Source organism: Equus caballus, chromosome 8 (genome assembly GCF_041296265.1).
Source record: "Equus caballus isolate H_3958 breed thoroughbred chromosome 8, TB-T2T, whole genome shotgun sequence".
Taxonomy (NCBI): Eukaryota; Metazoa; Chordata; class Mammalia; order Perissodactyla; family Equidae; genus Equus; species Equus caballus.
This window is the reverse complement of record NC_091691.1, coordinates 8,486,499-8,507,157: the sequence shown is the minus strand read 5'-3', so window position 1 is coordinate 8,507,157 and position 20,659 is coordinate 8,486,499. Positions and strand designations below refer to the sequence as shown.

Sequence of the window (20,659 nt, the reverse complement as noted above, 5' to 3'; positions counted from 1 at the left end):
AGGCTGGATAATTACAGCTTGCAGAGCGGGGAGACGGAAGCAGGGAAGGGGAGCCTCTCGGAGGCTTCTCTCTCCACCCCAACCTCCAAACCCAGCTGGCCACACTCCCTGAGTCACACTCACTGTCCAACACTGACAGCTGTCTACAACAGTCACACCTAGGGTATGCGTGGCCCGCCTCGACCCTCTGAGACCCCGGGCCCAGGAGGCGCCCCTTGCTCCAGGATAGATGGAGCAGAGCCAGTGATGGCCAAGCACCCCCTAGACAGAGAATGGACTTGTCCCAACAGATACACCATTGCTAAAAATAACATCACCTCCCGATTGGAGGGGGAAGTTTTTAAACTTTTCTGCAAGTCGTATTCATTTTCTACCCTACCCTATTGAGCAGGCTGCCTATCCACCTCTTTGGGACTCAGTTTCTCCTTCCTAAGAACTCTGCACCCAATATGGGCCAAGCACCACTGTATGCCCTTGACATCCATCACTTCGTTTAACCCTCACTATTCCCAAGAGGTGGGCGCTATGGTAACCCCCACTTTACAGATGAGCACACTGAGGCCCTGAGAAGCTGAGGAACATTCCCAACTTCACAAGGCAACGATGGGCCGAGCTGGGAGGCAAGGCCAGGGCTGATGACTGTAGGGCCCGTATTTTCCCCCTCACCCCACCCTTACCTACCTCATGAGGTTTCATCCAATCAGAGGAAGATTGGGAATTCTTATGATTTCAGCAAATGACTCAGGCAGGACCCGCTGTAAGTCCTTTCCTCTTTCTGATACACAGAATCTCAGAGCGTCTCCTTCCCACCCTGCCTCCACGCTGGTGCCTACCAAACACGTTGAACAAATTAAGTGTTTTTTCCATCTATGCCCACTAGAGGGCCCACTGGTGACATTAACTGCCGCCCTTCCCTTTGGAAGCTTCCCACAGGCAGCCCCCAGCATTCCTTTCTACGTCCCAAACTTCTTTCTAGGTTCTTCTTCTTATTGCTATTATTCTACTTCAATTTCTGTTAGCTTGCTGTTTTTGTTGTTTTTATCCTACAAATTTCTAAAAGTTGCCTCAGGTCTTTTCCAGAAGGAGGCAGGAGTGATTTTGGCTGTAACCTTACCGACAACGCCAGCCCTACACCTGCTGAGGGTGGGCAGCTCCATATGCTTCCCGCTCAGGTCAGACCTGGCACAGACTCCAGGGCAGACAGGCCTAGGGACTGCCGGGACTTCTCCTCTGCCCTCATTCTTTCCTGGTGCAAATGCTCTCATTACACCATCCCTGGTCGTCTCAGGAGCAAAATCCTGCTCACCCCTTTGTGGCTTCACTGCTGCCATAGACTGCTTCTTGAAGGGCTCTGCTTTCCTTTCTCAGGTACCCCAGAGAGGGCTGAACCACCCTCCGTTGGTGTCATGGAAAAGGCCCAGGTGCTGAACCACACCTGGGTTCAAACCCCGAGCTGGACCTCACTTTCCAGTTTGGAAAATAGGGCTGATTGGGCCTCCAGGCTAAGTTGCTACAGAGATTAAACTGTAGAATTTATGTACAGTACCTGGCAACCTATAAACCCTCCTTCAATAGGAGCTGCTATTTGTATTATTAGTTCAGCTTGGTCCCTTCCTGGCTGTGTACGTAGGAGTGTGCTTAGCACTTTGAGCCTCAGCTTCCCCATCTGGGAAATGGGACTTATACCCTACCTTATACAGATGTCAAGACAATTACACTAGCTATTGTAAGTAACGTTCTTAGAGGAATGCCTAGCAAGCACTAAATAGGTGGTAGTGATTGTGATTATCAAAGGCCATAAATTAGGACACAAAGAAAATATCAGTAAAGTCCAATAAAATAGAATTGGAGTTCATACATCATTCTTTGATCACAATCTAAAAAACTAGAAATCAGTAATAAAATCAGAAAATGCATGCTACACCTGGCAAATAAAAACTCTCTTTTCAATAACTCCTGAAACTTCTGGGTAAGGGAGTGAATTCAACACATGTATGTAACTCCACACCCGTCTGAAATCCCACTCAAACAACAGAAAGTGAATTTTAGAACTTTAATAAAATATATATAACGAAATTTACCATTTTAAGTGTACACGTCAGTGGCATTAAGTACTGTCACACTGTTGTGCAACTATAACCACCATCCGTCTTCAGAACTCTTTTCATCTTCCCAAAATGAAACTCGAAACCCTTCAGACACTAACTCCCCATTGCCCTCTCCCCTGAGCCCCTAGAACCACCATTCTCCTTTCTGTCTCTGTGGAGGTGACTATTCTTGGTACGTCGTCTAAGTGGAATCATACAATATTTGTCCTTTTGCGTCTGGCTTATTTCACTTGGCTTAATGTCTTCAATATTAATGGTTGAATAATATTCTATTGTATGGATATACCACATTTTATTTATCCATTCATCCATCGATGGACACTTGGGTCGCTTCTGCCTTTTGACTGTTGTGAATAACGCTGTACAAGCGTTGGTGTACAAATATCTGTTCAAGTCCCTGCTTTCAATTCTTTAGGTTGTCTGCCCAGAAGTGGAATTGCTGGATCGTATGGTAATTCTATGTTTAAGTTTTTGAAGAACAAACATACTGTTTTCCACAGCAGCTGCACCCTTTTACAAATTCTCACCAGTAATGCTCAAGGGTTCCAATTTCTCCACGTCCTCACCAACACTTATTTACTGGTTTTTGGATTTTTTTTTTTATGATAGCCATCCTAAAGTGTGTGAAGCGGTATCTCATTGTGGCTAAAGGAGTTTTTTAAAGGTCTAAGTCCACAAGAGTAATGAGAGCAAAAAAGGAGACAACAATGACAACACTAGAAGCAGGAAGCAGATGGATAAAAGGTTACCAACTTAGCTGAATCCTAAGCCACAAGGAGAGAAGCCAAGAAGCACCCCAGTTCTACTGCAGAACCACAAAGATTCAGGAACTCGTGGCACCAGCAACTTCTGGAAGTGGGAGTGAAAAACGGACTAAAATTTGGAGGATTGATAGAAAGTCTGAAAAGGAGTTAGACACCCCCGGATCCTTCCCCAAATCTAGCCACCAGACATATGTCCCATCATCATCCAGCAGAAGACTGACGTTTACTCTCAGAAAAGAGTAAAACCAAGGAGGCTGGACCACGGGACACCCTTCAGTAGAGGGGAGTATCATAGTAAAAACAGGGAGGAAACAGGGATCTCGGCAGAAAGGACCACAGTGGACAAGCCCACTCATGTCAGAGCTGTCACTCAGCTGTCAGTGCCTCCCTTAAGGCTGAGGCAGAGGCCAAGGATCACCAGGCATTTGAGGAATGCAGAAGTCAGATGCCAAGATGACAAAGAGATAAAACAACATAGATACAATCGAGACTAGCTATTGCATACACACAGACTATTCTGGAAGGAAGCATAAGAAACTGATAACATTGGCGCCTGTGGGGAAGGGACCTGGGTGGCTGAAGGACAGGGGAGGAAAGAAGATTTTCACTGTACTTTGTTTTGAATCTGAAAAATTATTTTAAACTTTTCATTTTGAAATAATTTTAGATTCACAGAGAGGCTACAAAAAGAGCAGAGAGTTCCCATTTACCCTTCACTCAGCTTCCTCTAATATCAACATTTATTTAACCACTGTATAATGATCAAAGCCGGGACTCAAAATAGTTGATACGATACTGTTGATTAAACTACAGACTATTCAAATTTCACCAGTTTTCCCACTAATGTCTTTTTTCTGTGTCAGGTTTCAATCCAGGATCGCACATTGCATTTTGTCATCACGTCTTTTTAGACTCCTCCAGTCTGCGACAGTTTCTCTGTCTTTCCTTTGATTGATCGACTTTAAGCATTATGCATTTTTGGCAATGCCACAAAAGTGATGTGCCCTTCTCGGTGCACCGTATCAGGGGGTACATGATACATCACTTCGGTGTGTCTTATTACTGGTGGTGTCAGCCACGGTCACTTGTTCGAGGTTATGGATGCAATGTTTCTCCACTGTCAAGTTACTATTTTTCCTTTGTAATTAATGAATATCTTGAGGGGAAATACTTTGAGAGTATGCAAAATCCTATTTCATGTCACGCTTTGTCCACTAATTTTAGCCTCCCTCAATGATTCTTGCCTGCAACAATTATTACTATGGTGTTTGCCTAATGATGATTCTTCTCTTCCCTCATCCTTTCCACAATTATTAACTGGAATTCTGCTGTAGGGGAGAGCTGCCCTTTCTATCCTGTTAATTTGTTTATTCACTTATTTCTATCCATATTCAATTATCTGTTTACTTAAATTCAATGATTTATTATCCGTATGAACTCATGAATGTTTTATTCCGAATTATAACCCAATTCTATTGTTATCTACTTTGTTGACCCTTTTTTCCAGCTTCGGCCCATGGGGATTCCTTCAGGGTGGCTCCTTTCTACAAGCCCTCATCATTTTTTTTTCAGTTCTTCCTTACCTGCTTGTTAACTCAAGATGTTTCCAGGCTCTTTCATTTTCTCTGCTCCAGCACAAGAATCAACCACTTTTCTAAATAAACTACCCCAGGATCATGATTTTAAGTGCAGACGACATTTATGAATTGTGCTTTCTTCAGGTTAATATTGACTTTGTTACCTGGACACACCACCCTGGTACATTCTGTGCATTATCTCTAATCCTCAGGTTACCTCTGCAGGCTGTGTATTGTTATTATCCCTGTTTACAGATGGAGAAACTGAGGCTCAAGGCTCAGTTTGTAAATGGCAGATTGAGAGTTTGAGCCCGGGTCTGTGGGCCACCAACGCCTGGGCTCTCTTCTCTGATGGATAATGGACTTAGGGAGGGCAGAGGACAAGAAGGAACTAGAAGAGCCAGAAGGATGGTGATGGACACCTCAGAAGCTGTGGAAGATCTCTAACGTGTCCATTTTGCTGGAATGAACGGCACTTCTCAAGATTCCCTTCCCTGGGTGGGCCACAGGAGAGGTTCTTGTGCAAGATTTGGAGGGCAGAAGTGAAGCAACAGCACATTTTGTAGCTCACACACGCTGAAGTGGACTGGCTGGCTCACTTTGTCGGTATGAGGCAGGGGCAGGCCTACAACTGCCCCTGCTGCCCAGGGATGGGCCTTTGGCTTCCACTCCTAGGCTGGGAGTGTGTGTTTAGCTCTGTGAGGAAGGGCCCTGGCTTCTCCACGACCTCCATGCACACCATCAAGGTCGGCAGCAACAAGTCCTGACTTGGATTTCAGTCTGTCTGCATGGGCTTCAGCTCAGGCCTGTGGATTCCAGAGTGTTCTTGCCCTCCCCCAACATTACATCCTTCTGTCCTTCCCAACAGCCCGCCCTGTGGCTTCAAGCTCCAGCATCAGACTCAAGGATGACAGCCTTTCAGAGATCGCTTATGCAGCTACCACAATTGCCTAAGTTCAGATGCCTGTGACAAATCTGTTACTCTCTATGGCCCGGTGCTTCTGCTTGAACCCTGACTGAATCAGAAGAGGGACATTGGTTCAGAGCAGACGAGTCCTTAGGGTTCAGGTCCTCCTGACAGGCCTGCTCAGTGCCCAGCTTTCCTAACTGCCCTGTGGCTATCTGTGGCTGGAGGAGGACAGACTTTTCCCAAGCTGGGGCTGACAACAAAAAGCTGCAGTTACCTGCTGACTCATGGGCCAAACAGAACAAAAGGAACCCAGAATCCTACATAAAAATCAGATCCTCTGTATCATAGGGGGTACTTTGGTAAGTGGGCATCCCAGACAAAATCTGGTGATGGGACTCTGCGGGTGGGTATTAACTCCTCCACCAGGATGGGGTCATGTGCTCTCCAGGAGCAGAGGTTGGGCCTCAGCTTCCGGGTTAAGACCCTGCTCCAGAACTCAGTTGGGTAAAGAGGCACATGTGAGCTAGGCTCCCCGCTGGGGCTGAGCTGGACGTTCTGAAGCTCAGACTCTGCAGCTCAGCCCTAGATGGCCACCAGGGGGCTCTGAAGCCATGTCTAGGAAGGTGGTGATGTCCCTAGGGGTGTCAGGGTAGCTGGGAGGTAGGAAGAATCCAGGGTGGAGGAGTGGGGTCTCCAAGGGTGAGCAGGGCAAATTCCCTGTGCAAGGCAGCCAGCTGCCCCTGTAGGGACTCTCGGTGCTGAGGCTCCATCTGCTCCACTTTGGGCTACTTAGGGCACAAAGCCAGGTTAGTGTCACCCGGGACCCCCATTGGGGCTACCCTCGTGGGAGGGCCTGGGGCTATCATCATGTGGGTGGGGAAGCTGGAGGTGGCAGGCTCAGCCTCATGAGGATTTCTGTTACTCCTTTGCTGCTTACCAACTGTGTGATCCACTGACTGTTCAGGCCTCAGTTTCTCCATCTTTACAACGAAGTGGCTGGACTGGATGACCGTTCAGGTGGCTTCCGGCTTACCAGTAATAATAGTGATGATAGTGGCAATGATGATGGCAGTGCCATTCATCAAGAAATCATCATGTGCCACACTGCACACAAAAATCATTGAGTTAACCTGTCTCCCTTAATCTGAGTGACAACCCTATGGGGTAGGTACAGTTGTCATTCCCATTTCATAGGGGAGGACAAAGAGACTCACACAGCTGGAAAGCAGCTGAGCTGGGAGGGAGATAGTACAGCTGGGAAGAGCCAAGCCCAGAATCACATGGACCTGGGCTGGGACCCAAGTTCTGCTGTTTCTAGCTGTGTGACCCTAAGCAGGTCACTTGCCCTTTCTGTGCCTCTGTCTCCTCAGATGCCCATTCCACAGGGCTGCCATGAGAACCAAAGGAGGTAATGCCCAATGCCTGGTGCCTGGGGAGCATACTATAGACATCAATCATTGTTCCAGACTAACGCATCCTTATCCGTGGCTGGGTTTGAACACAGTCCATTTGGTCCCACAGCCCCTACTCTCCACACTTGGGGTAAATCCCTGCTGAAGCAGGAGGTGAAATGCTGCCTGGGTCGAGGGACTCCAATTTCATGATAGACTCAGGTTGCCCCCTGCAGGAGCCAGGTCACCACAGCTGCTCTCAGGCGTGCTAGGTGCCCCGAACACGGCCTGCCCAGCTCCCCAGCCAGGCCAGCCTATCCTGGGGCTGCACAGGCGTTCTTGCCTCACCTGGCCAGCAGCCTCTGCCCTCGTATCCTGGCAGGCCCGTAGTCAGCGTCTGTCCCTCGGAACGTCCTGTTTGCTCCCCATCAAGCTCTCTGAGCCCCCTCTGCAAGGCTGAGCTCACAGCCCACTTCTCCACCAGGTCCTGGGAGAGCCCTATGACCAGACCCAACAGCAGCCCCAACCTTGGGGGTCTCCAGATCTCCATCCTTGGAGGTTTGCCATCCTCCCTGAGCTCCCCACAGGACTGAGCTGTTGTCATCAACTGCCCTCCATGTTTACTCTTCCAGAATCAGCTGTGGCTGCCCTATTCTTTACCCTCACCCACAGGAAGGTGCTGTATGCCCCATGCCACGTGCTTCCCACACTCAATCTCCCTGGAGCCACTCAGCTGGTGGGTGACAGAGACAGGACTGTCTGGTCCCAAGTCCATGCTCTTAACCAGCCTTCTAACTGTCCTTGCTCTCTCCTCCAGGGAACACTTGCTACATTCCCTGACCTTCTCCTCCGAGGGCAGGCCTGACCCAGCCCGTGCTGGCCTGTTCTGCTCTGACTTTCCATCAGAACTGGAACTGGAACCACATTCACTTCAGCACTGTCTTATTCATGTACCAGTTGTTGAATGAATGAACAAGCTGGCTGGCTGTTCCAGATTGTGGGAGGGTCGGAGGACCCAGGGAATGATGCGGTGCCTCAGTGTTCTCTGCTTAAAACAAATTGGGGGTCTGGCTTGGTGGCGCAGTGGTTAAGTTCGCACATTCCGCTTTGGCGGCCCAGGGTTCACCGGTTCGGATCCCGGAGGCGGACATGGCACCACTTGGCAAAAGCCATGCTGTGGTGGGCGTCCCGTGTATAAAGTAGAGGAAGATGGGCATGGATGTTAGCTCAGGGCCAGTCTTCCTCAGCAAAAAGAGAAGGATTGGCAGTAGTTAGCTCAGGGCTAATCTTCCTCAAAAAACAAAAACAAATTGGGAAATTTTTGTTCATTTTTTCATTCTTTTTGATAAATATTTGTGGATCTCTGCCAGGCCCTGTGCCAGACCTACCCTCCTGGGAACATGCCCTGTCAACAGACAACTCCTGTCGGTGAGGTCAAAGCACAGGGCAGGGGAGAGGGCCTGGTGAAGGGAGGGCTCCCTGGGCATTTCTGAGCAGGTCCTTGACATCAGGCCCAGGTTAGAGCATCATACAGAGGTTTCAATCAGTAGCTGTGTGACCTTGGGCAAGTCACTTTACTTTTCTTGGCCTCAGTTTACTCATCTGTGAAAATGAGAGCTACCTGGAAGGTGCTATGGTTGCTATGAGATAATGAATATGAACCAGATGGTGATTCTTTTTTTTTTTAAAGATTTTATTTTTTCCTTTTTCTCCCCAAAGCCCCCTGGTACCTAGTTGTATATTCTTCGTTGTGGGTCCTTCTAGTTGTGGCATGTGGGATGTTGCCTCAGCGTGGCTTGATGAGCAGTGCCATGTCCACGCCCAGGATTCGAACCAACAAAACACCGGGCTGCCTGCAGCGGAGAGCAGGAACTTAACCACTCGGCCATGGGGCCAGTCCCCAAGATGGTGATTCTTATTGTGTAAGCCCCCCATGCCTCACACACACACAGAAGGCCACTCAAGGTCAGGTGCACAGCAGGTGCTCAGGAAAGTGAGCCAACTAGCCCGGTGGGTGGAGCACCCCCCACCCCAAAGCCCTGTTTTGCGCTTTCACAATGATAGCATCATTACGGTTATACTATTAAAGCTAACAGCACTATCAACTCTAAGGAGTGGATGAGTGGGCCCATCTCTGCGGAACATCTATATTCTTATATTCTGAGTCCAAGTCTACCCACAACCCCTGGGATGCAGGACAGGAGCCCCTGACAGCCCCCGGGCAGTTCCAGGGGCCTTGAGTGTCCATGCCATTTGGCCAACCTTCCTCTTGAACCTTTGCTGATGTGGCAGCACCTCAGCTCCTCAGCCACGCCTTCATCGACCCAGATGCTGTCGGCATGTACCGGGGAGGCAGCGAGGCCACAGCCTCCACAACCCCAAGGCCATGTTGTCAGACCCAGGACCATCTGCAAAAACTATCTGGGTTTTGGGGTCAAAAGAACCTGGGTTATGGATGGATAAGCAAAATGTCTGTACTTATACAAAAGGATGAAGCACGGATACATGCTACAATATGGATGAACCTTGAAAACATTATGCAAAGTGAAAGAAGCCAGATACAAAAGGCCACATAGCGTATGATCCCATTTATATGCAATGTCCTGAGTAGGCAAATCTGTAGAGACAGAAAGGAGATTAGTGGTTGCTCAGGGGCTGGAGAGGAGAGGAGAATGAAGAGTGGCTCCTAATGGGTATGGGGTTTCTTTTGGTGAAAAAATTGTTGTGGAATTAGGTGATGGTTGTGCAACCTTGGAAATATACTAAAAGTCATTGAATTTTACATTTTAAAATGGTGAATCTTATGGTATGAGAATTATATCTCAATTTTTAAAAAGGGAAAGAGGACCTGGGTTGCGGTGCTGGCTCTAGCCGTGTGGCCTCTGGTGAATTTTTAACCTGCTTGTGCCTCCTTTCCGTCCACCGTGAAATGGTAACCACAATGTCGCCCCCTTTGGAAGTTGCTGAGAGGATGTACTGTGTGAACGAATGTGGAGCACTTGGCACAGTGGCTGGCCCAAGGTGGGTCCCTGGTAATGGACATGGCCATTGTGGTGGTAAAGCACCGGGATGATGTCCACTTTGGCCCATGCCAGGCCATGGCTGGAGGGCCAGAAAGAGGACATGTTCTTGGGCCCCTCACTGTGCAACAGGATGTTGGACAGCAGATGAGCTGGCCTGGCTGTGTGATTTGGGGCAAGTCACCTGCCTTCTCTGAGCCTCTCTTTCCTCATCTGCACAACGAAGATCACAATGGTGCCCTCCCCACCTGCCGAGCTGGAAGAAGTGGATGAAAACTTGAGTGTGAAAATGCCAAGTGATGCACGGATATCTACGCTGGAAACTGCTGTGGTCATGACCATGAACTCTGAGAGGGAAAACTGCCTCCTGGCCATGCTGGCTGGTCTGTTTGTCGGGCCCACCCCCTCACACATGTGCTTACTTGCTCCTTCAGCTGCCCAGTCTTAGCCTCCCTGTCCTCCACCCATAGGCACTCGTTCTGCTGGAAGAGCTCCAGCCCACTGGGGGCCAGAGGACCTGATGGGGGGATGGTATGGAGGGCTGCAACCCAGGGGACAAATTACAGATGCTCCAGGGGCCTGAAGGCCAGGGCAGGGGTCACCTCCCAGGCCTCTCCAGGGTGACAGAGTAACCTGAGCTCAGGCCATGGTGGGAGTACCCATGGCTGCACGTCTTTCTTGGGTGTCTAAGGTGAGAAGGCACTTACCTGCTGAACCTCAGTTTCCAGCTTCCCAAACCCACTAGATAACGGAAGCCTTCGTAACCTCCCATGGGCTGTCCTTTGGAAGGTATCACTTCAGTGTGCCCCCAAGTTGGCCTCTTGCCTGATCCCTCACCCAGTAACCCCCAAGCCGGCTGATTCCCTTGCCCTGACCTGGCTCACTTGCCTGGGTACCAAACAGATGCTATTCTCAAAGAGGACACTGCTGGGATCTGTGTCTGGTAGATGCCATCAAGAAGGGGGGCTGGCAGTGTCCCTGGTCTCCTGGGTCCCCACCACTCGGCTTCAGCTAAAGCTGCTGTCCTTTGCACACAGGGGAGCCCCCTGGGAGTGGAGGGGCTGCTGCCTATGCACCTCACCCACAGAGTGCCTGACATAGCAGCTGGGCACCCAGGCAGGGCTCACAAGAGTGTCGATGAGTGAATGAATGAACGGAGTGAATGAATGAACAACAATGCAGGGCTGGGTTTGGTCTTTGGATTTTGGGGACTCAGGACACTCAGTGGAACTGGGAACCCTGGATTTGAGTTCTGACTCTCTCTGCCACCACTCAGCAGTAATGGGACCTTGGGCCAGGTTCTCAACCCCCCAAGCTTCAGTTACCTCTTCCGTAAACCGGGGATAGTAACAGTCCCTACTTCCTGGAACCAATGTAGGGACAGCATGGAGAAAAGTGAGCAGAGCCTGGTGCTAGTATGATCACCCACCTCAGCCAATACCCACCTTCCTGAGCCACCTGGTCACTACCACCTGGGCGCTACAGGTGGCTTTGGAGGTGCAGGGGTGATGCTCAGCTGCTCTCGAGGGCACCGGCATGAAACCTTGGTGGTGAGGCTTCTGTTGGCCCAGCTGGGTCAGGACCTGGGGAAGGGAGCCAAGGGTGTGAGCTCCCCAGCCTGTCTGCACCCCACCGAGGGTGGCACCCAGCCGCCAGCAGCTGCCTCCTCACCACCCTCCCATCCCCAGCTTCCCCTGATCCAGTCTCCAGTCAGAAGGAGGTTCCAAATACATGTGACCATGGTCAGCCTGTGCCTAAGCCCTTCTTGGAATCTTCCCTGGTCCAGCTCTCCACCTGGCATGATGCCCCTGTGACCTCTGCAGCCTCGCCCCTCTCCTCCCTCACCCGCCCACTCTGAGGTCCAGTCGTATCGACCTCCTGTTGAATTCCTCATGTCGTTCTACCTGTGCCAGTCACTCTATCCTTTGCCGCATACACTCAGCTGCATCTCTTCCAGGAAATTTTTGCTGCCCCTCCACTGGGCTCCTCCATTACCATGAACATTCGTCCACCTAGAAAAGCCCTTCCCATCCTCTGCAATGACTGGATTTGTGGTTCTGAATCATTGTCATCACTTACTAAGGCTTAGTATGTGCCAGGCACGGAGCTGTGCTCTTTACAAACACCATCTCCTTTAATTCCCACAACAACCTTACAAAGTGGCTTGCGTTACTTTCCCTATTTTACAAAGGGGAAACTGAGGCTCAGAGAGGGGAGGGGACTCACCCAAGATCACACAGCCGGCAAGAGGCAGAACCTGGCTGCCTGGTTCCAAAGCCCACGCCCTTAGCTGTCACTCGGTACAGCCTCTGCTTTTTCCGGACTCCTCAGGGGGCATAGACTACAGCTTTCCTGACAGTGGGGGCCACCCCCTGCCCCAGCCTAAGAAGTGTTTGTTGAATGAATCTGTGAATGAGCACATAGAAGAAGACAAGCCCCAGGAAGGCGTAGGCTGTGTTGTTTTATTCCTGTGAATTGTGAATGTCCAACAAGGGCCAGGCACAGTGGGTGCCCATTAGCTGTCTACTGAATGGATCAAAGAACAGTTTGGGGGCTCAGCGAGGTGGAGGGGCTCTGGGGACGTCCAGATGGAAGGGCCAAGCTGAAACTGCCCGGAGGTCAGGCCTAAGGAGCAGGAAGGTGACAGGCGGGTGCAGGAGAGAAGATGAGATATATGAGGCGGGTGGTGGCGGTGGTGAGGTTGGGTGGGGGACAAGAGAACGAGAGAGGAGAAGAGGAGGGGGCTGTGGCTACAACCTTGGGAGCTCAGGAGGCAGGGGGTAGGGAAGGCAGGGTCAGAGAGGGAGCTCAGGCATGAGGGGGGTCACTGTCATGGAAGACACCCCTCCCCCAGCCTCAGCCAGGGCCCAGAGTCCTGAGGCTCCTCCCCCAGGGCTCGGCCAGCGGGCACCTGGCTGGGTGGGCTCCCAGGAATTGGCCTGGACATGCCCTCCCCCTGGGAGCTGCAGGACTGAGGCCTGGTGGCAGCCCAAGGGCACCTCTCAACGACAGAGGCGGATGTCCTGCAGGGACAACCAGAGCTGGCTGTGACAAGAGGAGAAGCAGCCAAGAGACAAGAGGCCTGGGGAGGTGAGGCCACTGACTGAAACTGGCTTGAGCAAGTCCGTTTCCCCAGGCCTGTTCCCAGTCGTCCCCAAGGGCATCCACCCTGACCCTCAGGTCGGGGCTGGGCTCCGTTAGAAGTGCTCCTGGGACTGTCCTCTCAGCATAACTGTTTCTGTGAATGTCCGTCATCCTCAGGCCAGGAACCGTCCGAGTGCAGGCGCCCTGTCTGTCCACTCTCCACAGTCCCGGGCACCTTGCAGAGGGTCTGGACCTGCTAGAGAACAGAGGTTTAGATACTGAGGGAGAGAGTGCAAGAAGCCTCATCAGCTCCCCGGGAGCATACCTCAGGGGTCTGCCCAGCAAGACTCTCGCTGCCCTGGGCCTCAGGGCTGAGGCTGGGGGAACCAGAGACCAGGGCAGTCTGGGTCAGCCTGGGCTCAACATCCCTGTGGGTGGTGCTTACATCCGCCAGAGAGGCTGAGGTTGAAACACAGCACAGGAAGGCGCAACTGTGGCCCAAAATAATGACAGTGACAATGGTCCCCCCTCATATACCCTGTTCTTCCAAGGGACAGGCACTGCGCTTAATGTGCAAGATCAATTGTCTCATGTTTAACCTCACAACTGCTCTGTAGGGTCAACATTATCAACCCATTTTACAGGTGAGAAAATTATAGCTCAGAGAGGTTGAATAACCAATCCAAATCACACAGCAAGGAAATGACTGAGCTGGGACTCAAATCCAGGCTCTGACTCCAGAGCCCGCATACATAACACATCTTTTGTCTTCTGGAACAATCCCGAAGGTCCCTAGGCTGTGTCCTGGCAAGTGCAGTAGACTGGCTGTGAGAGTTCTGGGCGTGAATCCATCACTGTGTGACCTTGGGGTGGTTAACTCACCTCTTTGAGCCTCAGTTTCCTCATCTGTCAAGTGGGGGGAGCTGCACCCACCTCATAACGTTGCCAGAAGAAGAAATGAGGTGATGAAGTTCAAATTGCTTGTGCTAGTGCCTGGCACACAGTAAATGCTCAATAAAGGTTGGCTGAAGCAGAGAGCTGAGGCAGAATTCACCCAGGGAGCTCCCTCAGCCCCTACACTCCCCAGCTGCCCATTATAATTGCCCTATAGAGCAAACGCCTCGGCAGGTGCCTGGCATTCTCTCGTCTTCACACACACGGCCCAGGGTGAGGGAGCACTATGATGATCTCTACTATGTAGATGAGGAAACAATCTCAGAGAGAGCCTTGGGCTCTGAGCTCTGTGGGGACAACGGTGTTCCTCACTGTCCCACCAGCGCCCAGCATAGGGCCTGGTCCATAATGGGCGCTCAGTTAGTAAGGGGGGGAGCAAGGAATCAAACCCTTATCTCTCAGGCTCTTTTCAAAGCCTGCCTTTTAACTGCCACCCTGAGCCACATGTGTGTGCCTGTCCCGCCCCACGTCACTGCACACTCCTCTCTTAGCTTAGGTTGGAAGCTTGGCGTCTGGTGCTGAGCAGGGCTAAATAAATAGAGACTCGTGGGCTGAAGGAAGAAATGACTTGATTAAGGAGCAGCTTATGGGGGGTCTGGGTTTGCTGAAAGGCCTGGGCTCCCCTCCCCCCCACCGTGGCCCCTGCCACCTGTGCCACCCTGGCCCTCTAACCCTGGCTGTTTCAACAAGAGTGAGCAGGCCTTGTTGCCTTCCGGACTAAAACATAGCACTTTCTGCTCTTGGTAGTATTCCAGAAGCGCTCCTGGGCCAAGAGCAGCCTGCACTCATCCATGCTTCTGAGCCTTTGTCTAGGCTGTATACCTCACCTGGAAGGCCTTCCTGCTGCCCCCACCAGCCCATGAGCCTCCTCATCCTGGAAGCCCACCCTGCTTTGAGGCCAAGAATGCCCTGGAAGAAGCTTCTTCTCAGCCCAAGGCTGAGTCTGAGGAAGGTGGTGCCTGGGAGGGGTGCCCGCGGGCAGGAGGCCTGTGGTACCCCAGACTCAGAGGGACTTTATTGGGCCCAACATGTAGGGCACCAAGCTGGGCTATTTGCCAATCATTTCAGAAATACAGATTTAAAAAAATGTTTTTTTCCCTTTAACTACAAAAGTGACATGCTTGTGGCAAAAAAGTTCAAACAGAACAAAAACTCCTCCGCCCTCACCTTGCAAGAGTCGTTCCTGCACCGGGGGCAGCCCCTCCCCAGGAGGGCAGAGGGGAGCACCCATGGTTGAGGACGCAGGCTCAGGCACTGGGGATCCCAGGCTCAAATCTGCACGGTGCCACTGCCAAGCCCACTCACCTTGGCAGGCTCCTTGGCCTTGCTGAGCCACTGTAAAGTGGGGGAATACGGGACCCTCCACGAGGAGCTGTTGGGCAGGTCGGAGACTGAAGTGCCTGCAGGCACAGTGCTTGGCGCAGGGCCCACACAGCAGACGCGCTGGATGAATGGTAGCTGTCGTTACTGCTGATATCAGACCATCTCAAGGCAGCTAGAAAAGTCCTGAGCAGTCCAAGCTCCATAAAGCCTGCTAGCAGCACTGATAACCCTCAGAGCACAGTAACAAGGGCCCGGCCAGCGCCCTCCCCAGGGTCTGGGTCCCAGCGCCAGCTGTGTGGGTGGGGGGAATCTGATCGTGACAGTGCCCTGTGACCCCTGCCCCTCTCCATGCCCACAGTGCAAGCCTGCCCCTTGGAGGGCTTTTCTGAGCCAGAATGAGCCAGATCCAACCAGAAGCTGGTCCATCACAGCGCTGTAGGCAGCGTTTTCCCCAAGAGCTGCACCAGGCTTTTTCTCTGTAACCTCCCCAAGCTCCTGGTGGCCATAAATTCTCTCCTGGCAGGGACTGCAGAGGCTCTGCCTGGTGGCTTGGGCAGGGCTGATTCCCTCACCCTCCTTCTGGCTCTGCAGGGCGCAGCTCCTCTCCAGGGCCAAGGCAGGATGCTCAGGGCCAGGAACTGCAGCATCCTCACCCTCAGCCTTCAAGGCCACCCCGGGGGGCTGGGCTCTCCACTTGCCTCGCCCTTACTTTCTTGGCCTCGCTTTCTCTATGTGAAAAACAAGGGGCTTGGGTCTGAAGCTTTCTTAAGATTCTGATGACAGTCATAATCACTATCCCTAAAAATGCTCACACACACACAACATACACTTTTGCGCAAAACTTTACCCAGCTGCTTCCCCCACCGGATTCGTCCCAAATCTGCCTGGTTGGGAATCTGTCTCTGCATTTCAGAAGCTACCGTTATTTGCAAAAAGCAAGTTGCAAAAGAGAATGTATAGCATAATCTTTTTAGAATATAAATATTAACATTTACTTGTAAATACACAGAAAAATCTAGAGCTTGTCTCTAGAGAGTGAGCTTTCAGGAACTTTCCCTGTGTACCTGACAGTTTTGTAACCAAATATCTTTTTAACAAATGTGTGTTACCTTTAGGGATTTTTTTTTTCCCATTTAAGATTTGATCATATAATATTATCAGCAACAATCTCAAATTCTCCAGACCGTTGATCCTTCTGTTGAGGAGAACGGTAATGAGGACTCAGGCTTGTGAAGTCTGATCAATAACAGATCAATAGGATTAAGACTACGACTTGAGGGGCCAGCCTAGTGGTGTAGCGGTTAAGTTCACATGCTCCACTTCGGCTTCCTGCTCACTGGTTCAGATCCCAGGTGCAGACCCATGCACCGCTTGGCAAGCCATGCTGTGGTAGGCGTCCCACATATAAAGTGGAGGAAGATGGGCGTGGATGTTAGCTCAGGGCCAGTCTTCCTCAGCAAAAAAAAAGGAGGATTGGCAGCAGATGTTAGCTAAGGGCTAATCTTCAAAAAGGAAAAAAAGTCTATGACTTGACACTTACAACTGGACTCTTATGGGTAAGGTAATTAACCTATCTAGGCCTCAGTTTATCCTCCAAAATGGGGTTAGTGGTAATTCCTACACCTCAAAGGGTGTCTTATTCTGGTAAGAAGAAAAAAAAATAATTTTTTTTTTTTTAGAGAAAAGACTCTAGAATTAGGCAGGCTCTCAAGGACCCTTCCTGGGTCCCCAGTGGAGCTCCTAGGTCTTGGAACTGCTTTCATTGGCCCCAGTCAACTTCTTCCCAGCTGTTGGGTCTCATGCTGGACCCCCGGAAGGTCCCTATAGGACCAGGAGCCCAGAGGACAAATGTGGCTAATGGAATCTGGCCTGGCCTCTTGTGTCTGGCACCAGTTCAGCAATGGGGATATAAAAAACCCAGACATCACCTCATCGCTGCTTCATCAAAAAAGGAGACTCTCTCCCTGCACATCCCTGCAAAGGACAAATTCCTGCTGGCTGTGTGGCCTGGGAGGGAGCAAGAAGAGCAGAGGAGGGAACCCGAGGAGTTCTCCCCGTCTTGGGGTCAGAGGGCAGCCCAGAGCATCACAGCAGCCCTGGGACTGGCCCCTTGGTAACCATGACAACCCAGCTCCCAGGTGCTGTGCGGGCTCCTGACAAGCATAAGCCCCTCCACCCCTCCCTGCATCCTGTGGGGGTGCTGGCATCCCTCCTACTGAGAGGTGAAGGGGCTTGTCCCAGGTCACTGAGCTACAGCCAGTCTGCCTGACTCCAGGGCCAGGCTTTCAGCTTCCAGGGAGCCAAGAGGCCCATGGCCTGAGCACAGTTCTCCTCAAAGTCCATGTGGGGCTTTGGGCAGGTCTGAGACCCCTCCTGGGTGTTTCCATATCCCCCTTAGGGATTTTCAGAGGAAAGCCCCAGGCCACAACCTCTTCCTCCAGGATAGCTTTGCCATAAGTTGACATGTTGGGCTGTCCTGGAAGATGTGGTCTGAACACAGGGCCTGACAGCCTCAGAAAGAAAACAAAAACAAAAAACAAAACCCAAAATGCCTACAGGACCAGTCTCCAAGAGCTACAAGAGGAAGGCTCCCACAGTCCCAGACACCTAACGTGCTCTTTCTAGGAGCCAAGCCTGCCCCACACCCCACAGCCCCCCCGGCTCTGCCTGCTCCGTCCATTCAGCTGAGGGTCTTCATGGCTTCTCTTCCTCTGATCCTTGCTCCAGAGGACCCGGGGTCTCCTCACACCTCGCGAAGTGCTGGTCAGATCACTGGGGACACTGCAGCTTCTCAGGACTCCTCAGGAGGGCCCCCCAAGGCCAGTGCCCGAGTGTGACTAGGAAGAGGTAAGCCTCACCACCCCCCAGCCCCCATCTTCCCTTCCTTTCCCAGTCTTCAGGGTCACTGCCAGGACGGAGGGCCCAAGGGTGTTTCAGGAAAAGCTATGAATCCAGATTTTTATGCTAAATCACCCCGTTGTTACATGTTGACAACTGTACTCATCATTTGCTCTGTGATCTCAGACCCAGTCTCTGGCCTTCCTCTGCTCTGCTTGGCATCCCGGGGGCTGACCCCTGTGAACTACATTTCCCAAGCTCCTTTGCCAACTGGCTCCTGTTAGGTTTAGCCAATGGGAAGCACTGAAGGGAGACTGGCAGGTGGGAGGAGGCCAGGGTACTTCCCCTCCCCTCTGTGGTGTGGCTGGGTCTCCACCAAGCCTCCAGAGCCCTCCAGACAACCCATCCTCTATGGTTCCAAGTCATGAGTTTGGGTAACCAGCCCCCTATGCCTCTTGTTTGGCCTTTCAAAATTGCCCCTTTTGCCCCCGCTAAAGCAGGCTCCATTTTTCTCAATGATATGGCAACTAAATCAGATCCTCTCCCCGCCCCCCCCCCCATTTTTTTATTGTGGTAAAACATATATATAACATAACATTTACCATTTTAACCATTTTTACTTGTACAGTTCAGTGGCATTAATTACATTCACAATGTGGTGCTACCATGACCGCTATCAATTTCCAAATGAAATCCTTGTAATACCTTTGCGGGGCTGAACCAAGCTGGTCTGCAGGCCACATCAGCCTGTGACCTTCACTTTGCAGGTGGCAAATACTCTCTCATGTGTTCCCCTGTCCGAGCATCCCCAATCCCATGAGGTTAACGGGAGAGGGAAGATGACCCCCATTTCCCAGAGGAGGGAACTGGGGCTCAGGCAGGCCAAGGCTGCTGACCAAGACGCCTGACTCCCAGCCCTGTGCTCTGTCATGTACCCACCCCAGCTTCCTGTTAGCCTCCCTCTCCCACTCTGCAAACCCGTGCACACATCCCCTGCCACTTTGCTCCCATCAGGGTACACTCCTGCCATTGGCCTCGCCCCCAGAGTGTCACCGGGGGGGATGGGGTGGGAGTGGGGGTCCTTGGGGTCTACATACAGAACTAGGCACGAAATAAGGGTAACAACAACAACAACACACTACCTAATGTTTATTCACACTCCATTCCTTCTGCACGTGGAAGGAAAGGAGAGTTCTGCGGGTCTTGCCTCCCTGCTTTTCAGGGGTCAGATGGGAGTTTGGAAAAGCTCAGAGCAGAGGCCTCCATAACTAAAACAACCCAATACCACTTATCCAGGGCCAACCTCATTCCCCGAGCAGTTTCAGGTACTAGGTCTCTTAATCCTCATGAGTGTCCTGAGAAAACAAGCTCCTGAGGGAGGCGACTACCCGGTTCCAGAGCAGGAAGGGGTGGAGAGGAGACTCAAACTCAAGTCTGCTGCCCGCCCTGCACTGGCATGCCCCTGGGCTCACTCTGACTTCCCTGCCTTCGCACGGGCTCCTCCCCTCACTAGGCTCCATGAGGGTAATAAAATGGGTCCTGCAGTGGGCTGAAGGGGTCCCCCGTGGCCTGCCGCAGCCCTTCCCCATCGCCTGGCAGGGCCCTGGACCAGTGCCCAGGTTCTGCTGCAGCCCGGGGAGTAGAGCCAGGCAGGCAACTCAGCCAACTGCTGGGGAGGCACAATGGCAGTGGGGAGGGTGGCCCGGGGCGGGGGGTGGGGGGAAAGGAGGCTTTTGGTGGCCCCTCATTTCTGCCAGGACAAGGTGGGCACTCTGTGTCAAGCCCTGAGCCTCCGTGGGTGACGGAGCATCTCACAGGCCTGGGTTTAAACCTGGCTCTGAATAACACACATCCAGGTTTGTCTGTGAACACACAAACCTGCGCTGAAGGATGCTTGAGAATCACCCTGGTTGCCTCCAGGGGAAGACCTGGGTGGATGGGGACAGAGGCGGGAAAGGGAGACTTTTCACTGTCTACCCTTCAAGCCTTTGGACTTTTGAACCATTAATAAATAATTTAAGTATTTTGAATCCTGGATTGGTAAATAATTGCTGTGTGACCTTGAGCACATCACTTAACCTCTCTGAGCCTCTATTTCCCCAGCTATAAAATAGGGTTAATCATAGCACTTACTTCGCAGGGCAAGGGTAAGGCATAAATGAAAGCATGCATGCAAAGTGCTTAGCATGGTGCCTGACACACAGTAAGAAGCCCTAAAATGGGATTGCTACTAGTATTATTATTATTGGCCATTTGCCTGACAGACCACAGGCAAGGGATACTGCCACAGTCCCCTGTCACCTTCTAGGATCTCATCCTCCAGATGGAGGCCATTCCAGCAAATGCCAGCTCTGTTACCACTGGCTCTATGACTTGGGTAGATTGTGTCACCTCTCTGTGCCTTGGTTTCTTCCTCTGAAACAGACACACTAGAACTTTCCCACTATCCACAAGATTATTAACAAACAAATGGAGTCATTTAACGTTTCCCAGTGACCTCTGAACCACAAATGATGCCTGGCACAGAGGGTGCCGAGGTGAGGGCAAGGGGCTCACACATAGTCTGGTGGAGGAGGCAGATACGTGAACAGATGCTTACAACAAGAGAGATCAGTGATAGATGGGGGAGACAGAGCTGAGAGAAGCCAGCAGAGGAGCCTAACCCTGCCTGGGGTGGCGAGGGCACCAAG

At 51.6% G+C, this 20,659-nt stretch overlaps 1 protein-coding gene across 6 annotated transcripts in view; it reads right to left on the bottom strand.

Annotated features, from left to right (window-relative positions):
• The window catches only part of AP1B1 (adaptor related protein complex 1 subunit beta 1), a 54,680-nt gene extending 53,206 nt beyond the window's left edge, over nucleotides 1-1,474 (bottom strand). For 2 of the 6 annotated variants that reach the window (XR_011420721.1, XM_070219803.1), the window contains exon 1: nucleotides 682-929. The gene's annotated coding sequence lies outside the window, so the exon portion shown is untranslated. Of the gene's footprint in view, nucleotides 1-681; nucleotides 930-1,306 lie in introns of those variants that run through there. The other 4 variants (XM_070219804.1, XR_011420717.1, XM_070219802.1 and 1 more) reach the window with 4 other exon arrangements.
• Nucleotides 1,475-20,659: the final 19,185 nt, after the last annotated feature.